Raw genomic sequence first — 11,649 nt, 5'->3', positions numbered from 1 at the left:
TTCATGAGACCAAAAGGCATCTTAGTGTACATGAATGTTCCCCATGGTGTTGTGAAGGCTCTTTTCTCTTGATCATCTGGATGAACAAGGATCTGATTGTACCCTGAGAAACCATCAAGCATAGACATCCTTTGTGAACCAACAATGTTTTGCAGAATCAGATCCATCTTGGGAAGAGGATAATTATCTTTCAATGAAGCTTTACTCAGATTTCTGAAGTTTATACAAATCTTGATCTCTCCATTCTTTTTCCTAACTGGGACCAAATTAGCAAGCCAATTTGAGAATTTGATTGGAACAATAATCTTAGCATCAAAAAGTTTTTTCACTTCATTTTCAATCAATGGCATAAGAAGAGGATTAATTCTCCTTAACTTCTGATTGAAAGGCTTTTCATTTTCCTTAATAGGAATGGTATGCTGTATAATTGAGGAATCATATTGTTTCAAGTCAGCATAGCTCCATGCAAAAACATCAATGAACCTTTTCATCATCTCGACATATTTAGTCTTCATATCAGTTGAAATAAATTTTGAAATCTTGACCATCTTAGGCACAACTCAATCTCCTAAATTGCAGCTTTCCACCTCTTCCGTAATTTTGGTGCTTTGAATACATCGTTTTGATCAAACAATTTCTCAAGGGGAATGAGACCTTTTGGAATTAAGTTGTTCTTTAATTGTAAGACTTCAAACTTCTCCTTTGATTCCACAAACATATTTTGCTGATCCATTTGAGTGCTCTGAAATTATTCCTTTAACTCAATGAAATTCCTCACCTGTTGATCATCCTCAAAGAGCTTCCAATTAATGATGTTATCTGGTATAACTGGTCGGTGACGAACCTCCACGTCATATTTTTCAGAAGAGTGTATAGGAATAATAGAAAGGCTGGCAGAAACATCAAGAGGGTCTGCAATAGAGTTTTGGTCTCTGGTTTTGATACTAAAAGTATGAGCCTCCTTAGCCTGAGAGGGCTCTCTCAAAGGATTAAAGGTTTTTTATTATGATCAAGATGACTAACTCTTGTGAAACAAATAAAAATGAAAATGGTGGAAACAAAACTAACAAATATCCATTGGGCTTATGGAGTCATATATGATTCAGTATTAACAGTAGGGTTGGCTTTGCATAAAAGTCAAGGCATTCATATTTCAACATATGTAGAGCATACCAAACACATAGAGGGCAGTTTACGAGTATATGAAGGAAATTAGAACATTGTAAGTGATTTCTAAGTAATCAAATACTCATAACAATGTAGATAACACGAAAAGACAACAAAAGAAACTCATACATTGAACTCTCTATGATTCTTGAGAAGCATAAGCCAGCACTGTATTACCAAAAAAAATAGAGTCTTTACAGAAGCCAAATATCAGAGCTTTTTTTTATAAATTTCCAACCTTTATTACATTTCTCTTTCTCCTATATATAGAGCTCTTCTACCTAACTGAGATTCCTCCTCAAGCATGAGGGGAACTCGAAATCTACTTCTAATGACACCTATTCAAATTTTAACTGCCTATTAAATGTAACAAACTGCTACTAGACTTTCTAGAGATCTAATCAAATAGGAGTCTAACTCCATATTATGCTAATAATAGCCTTAATTACAATCATTCTTGTTCTTTGACAAGTGGTCTTTTTTGTTTGGCTTTGGTGGATGTTCAAAGCTCCATACTAGTCCTCAATGTCACATTTTCTTCATTGCCCTTGAAAAATAGAAAACTACCCTTGTTTATTGGCCTTTAGTTTTCCTCAAAGATGTTCAAATCCAATGAACCATGCCCTTCATTTTTTATTATACAAAATATATCAAAATGCCACATCCTTGATGTGTTGTCAACCTCTTCCATGTGTGAAGACAAAAGCTCGTCCAAGCTGTCTGACATATCTTGGACTGTAGTAAATGTGATCACTTTATAACAAAAAGTTTAGAGTTGGATTCGAATATATGTTTCCTCCACCTGTCTTGACCTTGTTGAAAGTTAATACCTTTAGATGATCCCTTGAAGATATTCCTTTTTCAAAAAAAAATTCCCTTTGTATTTCAAAATCGGTTGACTGAGTTTAGATTATGTAACTTCAACAGTTTCGTAGCGTGCTACAAAACTTTTGTGCGTTAGTCATCATCTTCAACAGTTTCGTAGCGCGCTACGAAACTGCTGTGTAATTCCAAAAAACATAGTTTCAACCAAATTTTGCTATTTTGAGACTCTTGATATTTAAATATCCTTTTCAATTTCTCCAAATCTTTTCAAAACTGAATGGAAAGGTATGATTCTTCAAGAAGGATTATAACAAGGAAAACCATCAAAATTTGAAACGTAACCTTACTTGATGTGTGACTGCTTTAAGGAAATTCTTTCTATTGGCTTAATTGTATCTTTAAGTCTTCAATTTGTTTCTTCATGACTCTGATCCCAGCTCTCAGGTTTGTATTGACCTTTCTGATAAACTGTGCTTCTTTTATTGCAGGGATAGTCCAGCTACGGAATTGAACATTACAATCCACCACCTCGGGTATTTGAAATGTTTTTTCCTCCCACCGAGCTTGCATTTGGTTAAAATAAGCCTCTTTAATTGCAAATTTCCTGGAGGCTTTCTTCAATCTAGCAATTTCAAAGTTTGCCAATTCCAATCTCCTTTTCAAGTCTTCCACACTATCTTCTTCTTGAATGGTAACTGCTTTGCCTTTATCCTTTCTTTCATGAGGCTGTGTCACCTCCCCTGTTTCATCTGCTCTTGGCAGTACCTCCTGTATTTGTTTAAACTTCCTCGTTATGGGTCTTCTGGGCTTAAAGACAAATTGATCAACCTGATCATCAAACTTGAGTTTTTTCGAGGCTTTGACTCTCTTAGCCTTGTCTTTTCCTGACTCTATCAAATCTGCTTGAACTAGGGGAGATTCTTCAATATCAATGGCTTGCAATAAGTCATTTAAGTCTCCCTTTGAAACAGGGCTTTCTTCAATAATCACTGACTTTCCTTTTTCTTTAGCTACCTTGCTCCTAGTCCTTCTTCTTTGAACTCCTTCACCTGTGCTTGATTCATGTGCACCTTCTTTGACCTGAGCTTTCTCTTTAAGGGACTGCTGGGGTGTATCCTGGATAGTCAGTGGCTTGGTGGATTCTCTTACTTGTTTCCTAGCCTTCAACTTTGAAAACCTCCTGGATCTTGTTTCTGCCTGATGACCAATTGTTGTTGGAAGATCTTTTGCAGCTTGAGGACTGAGACCGGTCTCGTTCTTGAAACCAGACATGAATATGAATGTGGGCCAGTCCCTACCTACTCTCTGGAGTTCATGCAAAACAATCAACTTAATTAAACCGTGGTGAAACAATGAAGTCTCGCAGGCTTCTTTTCTTAGCTGCACCTTATCACACATTTTACTTAAGCTACGAAATAAGTAAAAAGGTAGATCAATGGATATCTTTCCTGTGAAATGTAGCAGAAGCTTGAAATGATATGAATACACCTTGTTATATCTGCCTTCACAGGTAAGGTACCTCTGTATACAGGTAAGCAGATTGGCATATGAGTCTTTGACATAATTTCTAGGCACAGACTTGTTTAAATCTGAGTTAATGTATTCTGGCTTCAGAAACTCTTTGCAGGGAGTCATATCAAATTCGAAATTTTTAAACCAAGTTTTTTGTCCCCTTGGAATCTCAGTAACTGTGGATATTACCTCTGGTGAGACTTGCAATTCGAGCATCCCAACCTTTGAATTCAGCCCTGTGAAATTCAAAGCAAATTCCTTGGTGGTTTGTGCATGACCTCCCTGTAGTTTCTCACAAAAATTCTAACATCCAACCTGCTTGAATGCATGCTCAACTTCTTTGTGTTTCAAGATAATGTCTACACCTTCAGGTTCGTTTCTCAAACATCTTCCTGATTTGTGGTCTTTTCTTTCTGCCGATCCCTCCATGAAGGTTCAGTGTAATGGAGGTTTGAAATGCTAGCGCTGCTCAAACTTCAATCTCTGCCTCGCTTGATAACAATGCATTCAAATTGAAAACTTGTAGACTTGTTCCTCTTGCAACGAATACAATCATCATTAAGACTGTGAATACCTGACTTTTCTTGGAACTTGCAAACCGTGTATACCAATGTACCTAGCGGCTGTAATGATGGAGATAAGTGGTTGGACATGATATGTGGAGTGTGAAGCTGACAGTGAATGATGCAACCATAACTGAACTTGACAGATTTGACAGTTAGGAAAGATTCGCTGCGGATTGCATGAATCTCCGATTTCGTAGTGCAGTCAGTGTAAATTTTGAATTATGCGCTGCCAAAATCACCTCAAACATGTTGCGCTGCGAAACTGCTAAAAATGATTTATGTGCTGCGAAAACACTTCAAAATGATTATATGTGCTACGAAATCACCTAAAGAGCTTTGTGGCACATAGTAACCTTTGAACAAAACTAACACATGGTTATGAGACCGGTGATGAATGAGAATGACCGGTGATGAATGAGAATGAATAGTTGACTCAAGACACCTAAGACAAACAAAAATCAAACTTAGACTAGCACCGACCTTTACCATCAAAATAATGTAAGAAATTTGGCATTAGAATTCTTAAGTGATAACACTTTCCATTGTAATGTGCTCTTTTTTCTCAAATTCTCACATACACATGATCACCGACTTGATGCTCCTTAAACTTCCTTTTCTAGTCAGCAAAGTTCTTTTGCCTATCCTGAGCTACCTTTAGATTGGACCGTACCTTCTTAACCATTTCCTGCATCTCCGTAAGCATTTCATGACCTAACATCAATCTGTCTTCTGGTCCACCCCAGCTTGAGGGCGTGTGACACTTCCACCTGTACAATACTTCAAATGGGCTCATTTGCAATGATGTATGATAGCCATTATTGTATGCAAACTCGACCAAGTGTAGATAATCTTCCCACTTAGTTGGTTGCTGCATTACATATGCTCTTAACATGTCTTCCACCACCTAGTTCACCCATTCAGTTTGTCCGTCAGTTTGAAGGTGATAAGCTGTACTGAAATTCAGCTGAGTCCCCAATTCTTCAAACAATGTTTTCCAAAAGACAGATGTAAATTTTACATCATGGCAGAAATTATTGTTTTTGGTAACCCATGCAGCCTAAATATATTCTGCATAAAAACATGGGTGATCTGCACAGCTCTGTAAGTAGATTGCACAGGTATAAAATGTGCTGATTTACTTAACTTGTCCACCACCACCATGATGGAGTCGTTATTTCTCTTTGAGTTGGGAAAACCCGTTATGAAGTCCATAGAGATGGTTTCCCACTTCAATTTTGGAATGGGTAATGGTTTTAATAACCCCGTAGGGTGCTGGTGTTATGCTTTAATTTGTTGGCACTCCAGATAACATGCCAAGTATCCAGTCACATCTTTCTTCATACCTAGCCAATAATATTCTTTTCGGAGTGCAATGATCATTTTCTAATATCCTGGGTGTCCAGTGTAGTGACTTTTATGATATTTATGTAAAATCAAGTTTTTAATGTTGTTCTGATTGGGCACATACAGTTTTTCTTGTAATACAGCATTCCAGCAGCATCCAAAGCATAACTTGGCTATTTTTCCTTGCTGGTTGGGTGCTGAACTTGCTGTTTTATTTGCTGATATGCGGTATCTTGTTCTGTTGCCTTTTTAATCATTCATTCGAATGGGCTTTTCCCTTCACTGCAAGAAATCTCATATATACATTGTAATTTCCGACTTAAAGCGTTTGCCACCCACTTCTCTTTCCCTTTCAAATGCTTGATCTCAAAATCAAAACCACTTAGGAAATTCACCCACTGTGCTTGCCTAGCATTTAAGGTGCGCTGGCTAAAATAATTGGTCAGACTATGGTGGTCTGTCAGTAATAGAAATTTTCTTCCCATAAGATAATGTTGCCACATTTTTAAAGCGTGAATGACGACTGCCAACTCTAGATCATAAGCATAATATTTATGCTCATGCTCTTTTAATTTTCCTGACTCATAAGCAATTAACTTCCCTTCTTGCATTAACACGCCCTCTACCCCTTCCTTGCGTCCGTGCACACCACATAATCTTTACTAGGATCAACTATGCTTAAAATGAGTGCGTTGGTGAGAAAATGTTTATGTTTCTCAAAACTTTTTTGGCATTCTGGGGTCCACTTAAAGGTTCTTCCTTTTTTCTATAAGGAAGTGATTGGATATGCTACTTTCGAAAATCCTTCTACAAACCGTCTGCAATAACCTGCTAGTCCCATGAAGGATCTGATGTCTGCCACATCCTTTGTACTGGGCATTCCATTATGGTATTTATTTTTTTGGGATCCACCGCAATCCCTTCTTTAGTGATTATATGCCCCAAATATTATATTTGTTCCTTAAATAAATCACATTTGCTGAACTTGGTGTATAATTGGTGTTCTCAGAGGGTTTGCAGTACCAATCTGAGGTGCTCCTTATGCACCTCCATAGTTCAGGAATATATCAGTATATCATCCATAAAAATTAGTACAAACTTATTCAAATACTGATGAAATATGTTGTTTATTAAAGACATAAAGGTTGCAGGGGCGTTGGTTAACCCAAAGGGTAACACCACAAGGTCATAATGACCATACCGTGTTCTAAAGCAGTTTTAGCTATGTCTTCTTCTTTAATTCTGATTTGGTGATACCCTGATCGCAAATCAATCTTTGAGAATACCGTTGCTCCTTTTACTTGATCAAAAAGTTCATCAATACAGGGTAGAGGATACTTATTTTTTATTGTCAAGTTATTCAATTGACAATAATCCGTACACATGTGAAGGGTCTCGTCTTTCTTCTTAACGAACAACACCGGGGCTCCCCAAGGTGACACACTGGGGCGAATGTAGTTTTTGTCTAATAGCTCATGTAATTGCATTTTTAACTCTGTCAATTCTGGTGTGCTCATTCTGTAGGGTGCTCGGGACACCGAGACTGCTCTGGGCACCAATTTGATTGTAAAATCTATGTCTCACTTGGGTGGCTATCCGGGAATATCTTCGAGAAACACATCAGCAAATTCTGGTATCACAGGAATGTTTTCCAATGTGGCTGTTTTATTTTTCGAGTTGGCATAACCCACTTGGATAGCATAAATCTGACATCCTTTCCTAATGCATTTTTCCAACTGAGAGGCGGTTATTGGCCGAATCTGAACTCGCCGCTTAATTCCTTGCATCTCTTACTTTGCTCCAAGCTCATCTTTGTAACAGATAGTCATAGTTTTACAGTTAATTATGGACCATTTTTTTTCTAACCAGTCCATACCAATCAATACATCATACAAAACAAGGGGAAGCATGTTTAAATCTATCATCACTGGCTGTACTGCTACCTTTAAAGAGCAGTTATTGACTTTAGCAAGCACTCGTCTCTTTGCCCCTGTTGCCAGCTATACTAGCCAAGGGTCCTTAAATTTAATAGGTTGCAATTTACATTGCTCCACAACCTTAGAACTAATATAACTTAACGTAGCTCTAGGATCAATTAAACAGTTACAGCAAGGTCTAAGAGCTTACCTTCAAATTCCACCATGGTCAGCTGGTCCTTCACCTAACGATCTTCCAAGGCAGCATTAATCTTTGGTAAACTCCGTCCTATATCTCCAACTGTAGATGCTTCATAGATCTGGGAAACCTGTTCGGTTCCTTTTTTTTTAGGGCAGTTTTTTTACATAATGAGGTCCACCACAGCCCCAACATTGCACTGAGGGTCTTACTTTCCCTTCATTGTCTATTTTTCCAGGTTGTTCACTAGTTCTGAACTCAATGGGTGGCTTTAATCTGAGCGGATTATTCTATATATTTCTGTTGTTTTGCCCCTTGGCAAATCCTTTGTTACCACCACCTCAATTTCCTTTAGTATTTCCAACCAATTTGTTGCTTTTCCTATCAACCCACTTTTTACCCAGGATTTCTCCCTTCTGTTTTCTTTACTGGTAACAAATCTGGGCTTTACGTATCACCTCGTCCATCATCTTTGGGTTGTCAAACTCAATTCTTTACCTCATGTTCAAAGGTAAACTGTTGATAAACCTCTATACTTTAGCCTTTTCCTCTCGAATATAAGGCACATAACGGAGCAATGAAGTAAAACAAGTGATAAATTCTTCCATAGTTTGCTGTCCTAGTTGCAAGTCATGAAATTCTCTTGCTTTTTCATCATAAAAACATTCGTTCAGGTATCCTTCCTTAAAGTATTTTTGAAAATTTTCCCAAGTTATATTCCGTTCACTTACTCCCCTTACCATCTTAACTTCTTCCCACCACACGGTGGCTTTTCCCTATAATTGGAAAATGGCTTACCGTGCCTTGAGGTTGTGATCGTATTCATATCATTAGAAGTATTTATTCATATTAATCAACCACACCTCAGCTCTTTCCTCTAGTTCTCCATCAAAATGTTGCAGTTTGGTCTTACGAAATTCCCCTTGCAACTCTATCCGTTGCCTTTTTGATGTCTATTGTTCGGAAGAATTATCAGATCGTTCCTCCTCCCTTCCTTCTGACTCTTTTGGTTTTGTGTGGTGATTCTGCTCCTCCAACTCCCTTTGCTGCTCAGCGCTGGGATTCAGTGGTTGCTAATTCTGATTGTCAGATAGACTCTTTATGATCCTTTCTTATTCCATGGTTAACCTTGCGTTATCCTCCCACAATCGGGCCATTTCATTTTTCAACTCCTGTACTGTCTCTAATATTGCAAGATTCGTATCGCAAGCCTCCTCTCCAAGTTGTACCTATAATTCTGGGTTATTTTTAGGGCCGGTTGCGAGTCCCTGGCCCACCACAAACCTATGTGAAGCACTGTCTTCTCTTCTCATATTGACAGTTTTCTATTTTCTTGTACTTAACATAAGAAAAGTAACAAAAGAAGGGTCAACGCATTAACTGTTTTTCTTTAACTACTCAATAGAGATGAACATAAAATGAATACACTTATCTATTTTATTTCCCAAAGGCCACAGTTTTTGACACTTGGCTCTAATGCCACTTGTAATGTACCCACCTACTTCATATAATCTTACCATGTTTAATTTTTTTTTTACATATAAGTCAAATGTTCAAGCCCAACTTGCATATTAAATTTTACATATTAACTTTACATAACTACTAAATATCAAATATGACATTCATGTAATATCAGAGAATTTGTGTGTGTTGATGGAAAAACTTTCCGGTAGAAGTTTTGACGATGGCATTAATGCTGGGTACTCTCACCCCTTTGCCGTCAGCTACTGGCGCTGTCTGCTCTTAACATCTGGCTTGGAAATTTATTTTTCACTGGCTCTGTCACGTGATCGGGTATGGCCAGCGTACACTCTGACTTTGCACCACTCGGGCTTCTCCCATCATCGACGATGTGGATGCATCTACGCCCATCCGAGGGTTGTGCTTAGTTCAATGTACTCCACCCTTGTTTATCCGGCAACGTGGAGACTCTCTATCCATTTGCATTGGGTTTTGTTTCAGCTCTGCCTCTTCCTCTTCGCGCCAAATGGTCTAGAAATCCTTCGCGTTGAATGAACCATAAAGTCTATGGACACTGCTGAGCTCAGGACTATAATCAAACTGGTTCTTGCGACAGTAGTGTTCTGGTAAGGATTTATAAATGCAGAGTTCTTAAATTCTTCGAATTTTTCTTTCTCTTAGGTTATCATTATATTTTATATCCAAATCTCTAACAGTTTCTTTGTTTTCCTTTGTCCTATGGTTGATGGGACATGTTTCCAGCCTCCAGAAGTCACCGAAGGTCCTATACAATGCTACCCAGGTTCTACCCCTTTAGTGCTGGCTATCGGGTATGCTTCCTAAAATTTTTCTCTTGAGGGTTTCGATTTCTAGATCTGTTGAGAGCTGCAAATTCTGGGTCGTTGAAAAGAAGGGGTTCTTCCAATTTTTCCAGAACCCTTCAACCCGTGTGTTTATGATTTCTACTTCTTTTATTTTATCAAATTGCTGGCGAATTATATAATGCCAGTCAGGGTTTTCTCTACGGCCCTTTCCAGGGCTAATGGAATTTGTTTCCTAGTTATTTATCAGAACCGTGGCCTTAGTTATCCTGGCACACCGTCCAACATGACATGCCCTCGGGCTTGTTCCTAAATTTTGCTGCTACACTGTATATTTCATCCATTATAAATAGGAATTGCTATGGATTTAATTTCTGGGTTGAACCCATTATAGCTTACTCTAGTTTCCCTTTTTCGCTTTGTACATTCTTGTATTTTCCAGCTTTTAATAGGGTCCTTGAGACCCAGGGCGTATGATAAATTTTTAAATGCAGGCCGAGATATAAGAGAACCCTAAGGCTTCTCTTTATGCTAAGTAATGATCCGGACTCCATCAGGACTCTTTAAGTTTAAATTTTCTAAAGTTTACTGTATATTCAAATGCATAGTTCATTTCCAAGAAATATTGTCTTGTATATTCTGTGTGTTTTATGAGGTTTTTGGGTACGCAGTCTTTAGCACGGTTAACGATGGTTTTGGTTTAATAGCCCTTGTTAAATATGGTATATGCTTTTGAGTCTGAGCCTTATGGTACTGCTAATCCTCTTGAGCGTACAACTTTCACGTAACCTCTTATGCTTTAATCCGCTCCTCGGAGCTCTGGTTATGTTATTTTTTTTTATTCTAACTTTTCTCATAACTTGCTTCACTACAGAATGTTAATATAGCTGCATGATTTACTTCGTTGTCAAATGTTAATATAGCTACAGGATTTGCTTCTCTACTGAATGTTTAATCTAGCACCTGATTTACTTCGCTATCGAATGATAAAATAGCTATAGGATTTTCTTCTTTGCAATTTCCTTAAAATCTTTCATAATTGACTCTCTGTTGATTGTGCTTCGAGGGTTTGGATCTTCCCTCTAGATTTTTCTTGCATTTCTTTGTGTTTTGGCATAGTTAAAGAAAGAGCTCTTATATGGTCATTCTGTTAATTAACTATATGGATTCTTGTCTTCTACGAGGACAGTCTCTTGCTAAACCTGAGTCTTCTATATTCTTTGAACTCTCTACAAATAGTTTATGGTTAGTTATCTACAGACTTCTCTTGCAGTTGTTTCCAGTTCATAAATAAAAAGAAAACTGTTACACAGACTACTAACTCATACATTTTTAAAGATATACAGAAGAGGACACCCATCTCTCCTCTCGAATTCCTCTACTATTCACTATAGAGAAAGCCTTCCACACCTCTTTTAATAGAAGTATGATACATAATAAAGTTCACACAATAGTTTCCCTCAGAGGTTTCTTTACTTACCTAGTTCTTCCAGCTGGTAAAGATCTCCTTGAAGGTTCACCCGAGGTTGGGACTCCTACTGCCTCTCAACTGCCCGACCATGAGATTCGTCTTCCAGGACCAGAATCTCCCCCCTAGCTTACTTGCTAGACAACAGTCTTCCGCAAGTTACTTGCACATTGTGCAAGGCTATCTGATCATCACCAGACTTAGCCTCTTTTCTCTTTCTCCGCCTGTCCCTACAGCGCAGATTTTCGTCCCCTCCCCTCCTTTTCTCTGGAAACTCTTCCAATTAGAGGAGGTAGTTAAGGTTGCAATCACAACAACTTTCTTTTCCCAAGAGAAAACTTCCTTCTTGAGAAGTTACTAGCTTTTTAAA

Source organism: Pinus tabuliformis, chromosome 8 (assembly GCF_031772625.1).
Source record: "Pinus tabuliformis cultivar Carrire ecotype Pingquan chromosome 8, CPIR1, whole genome shotgun sequence".
Classification (NCBI taxonomy): domain Eukaryota; kingdom Viridiplantae; phylum Streptophyta; class Pinopsida; order Pinales; family Pinaceae; genus Pinus; species Pinus tabuliformis.
Note: the sequence above shows the minus strand (reverse complement) of the source record.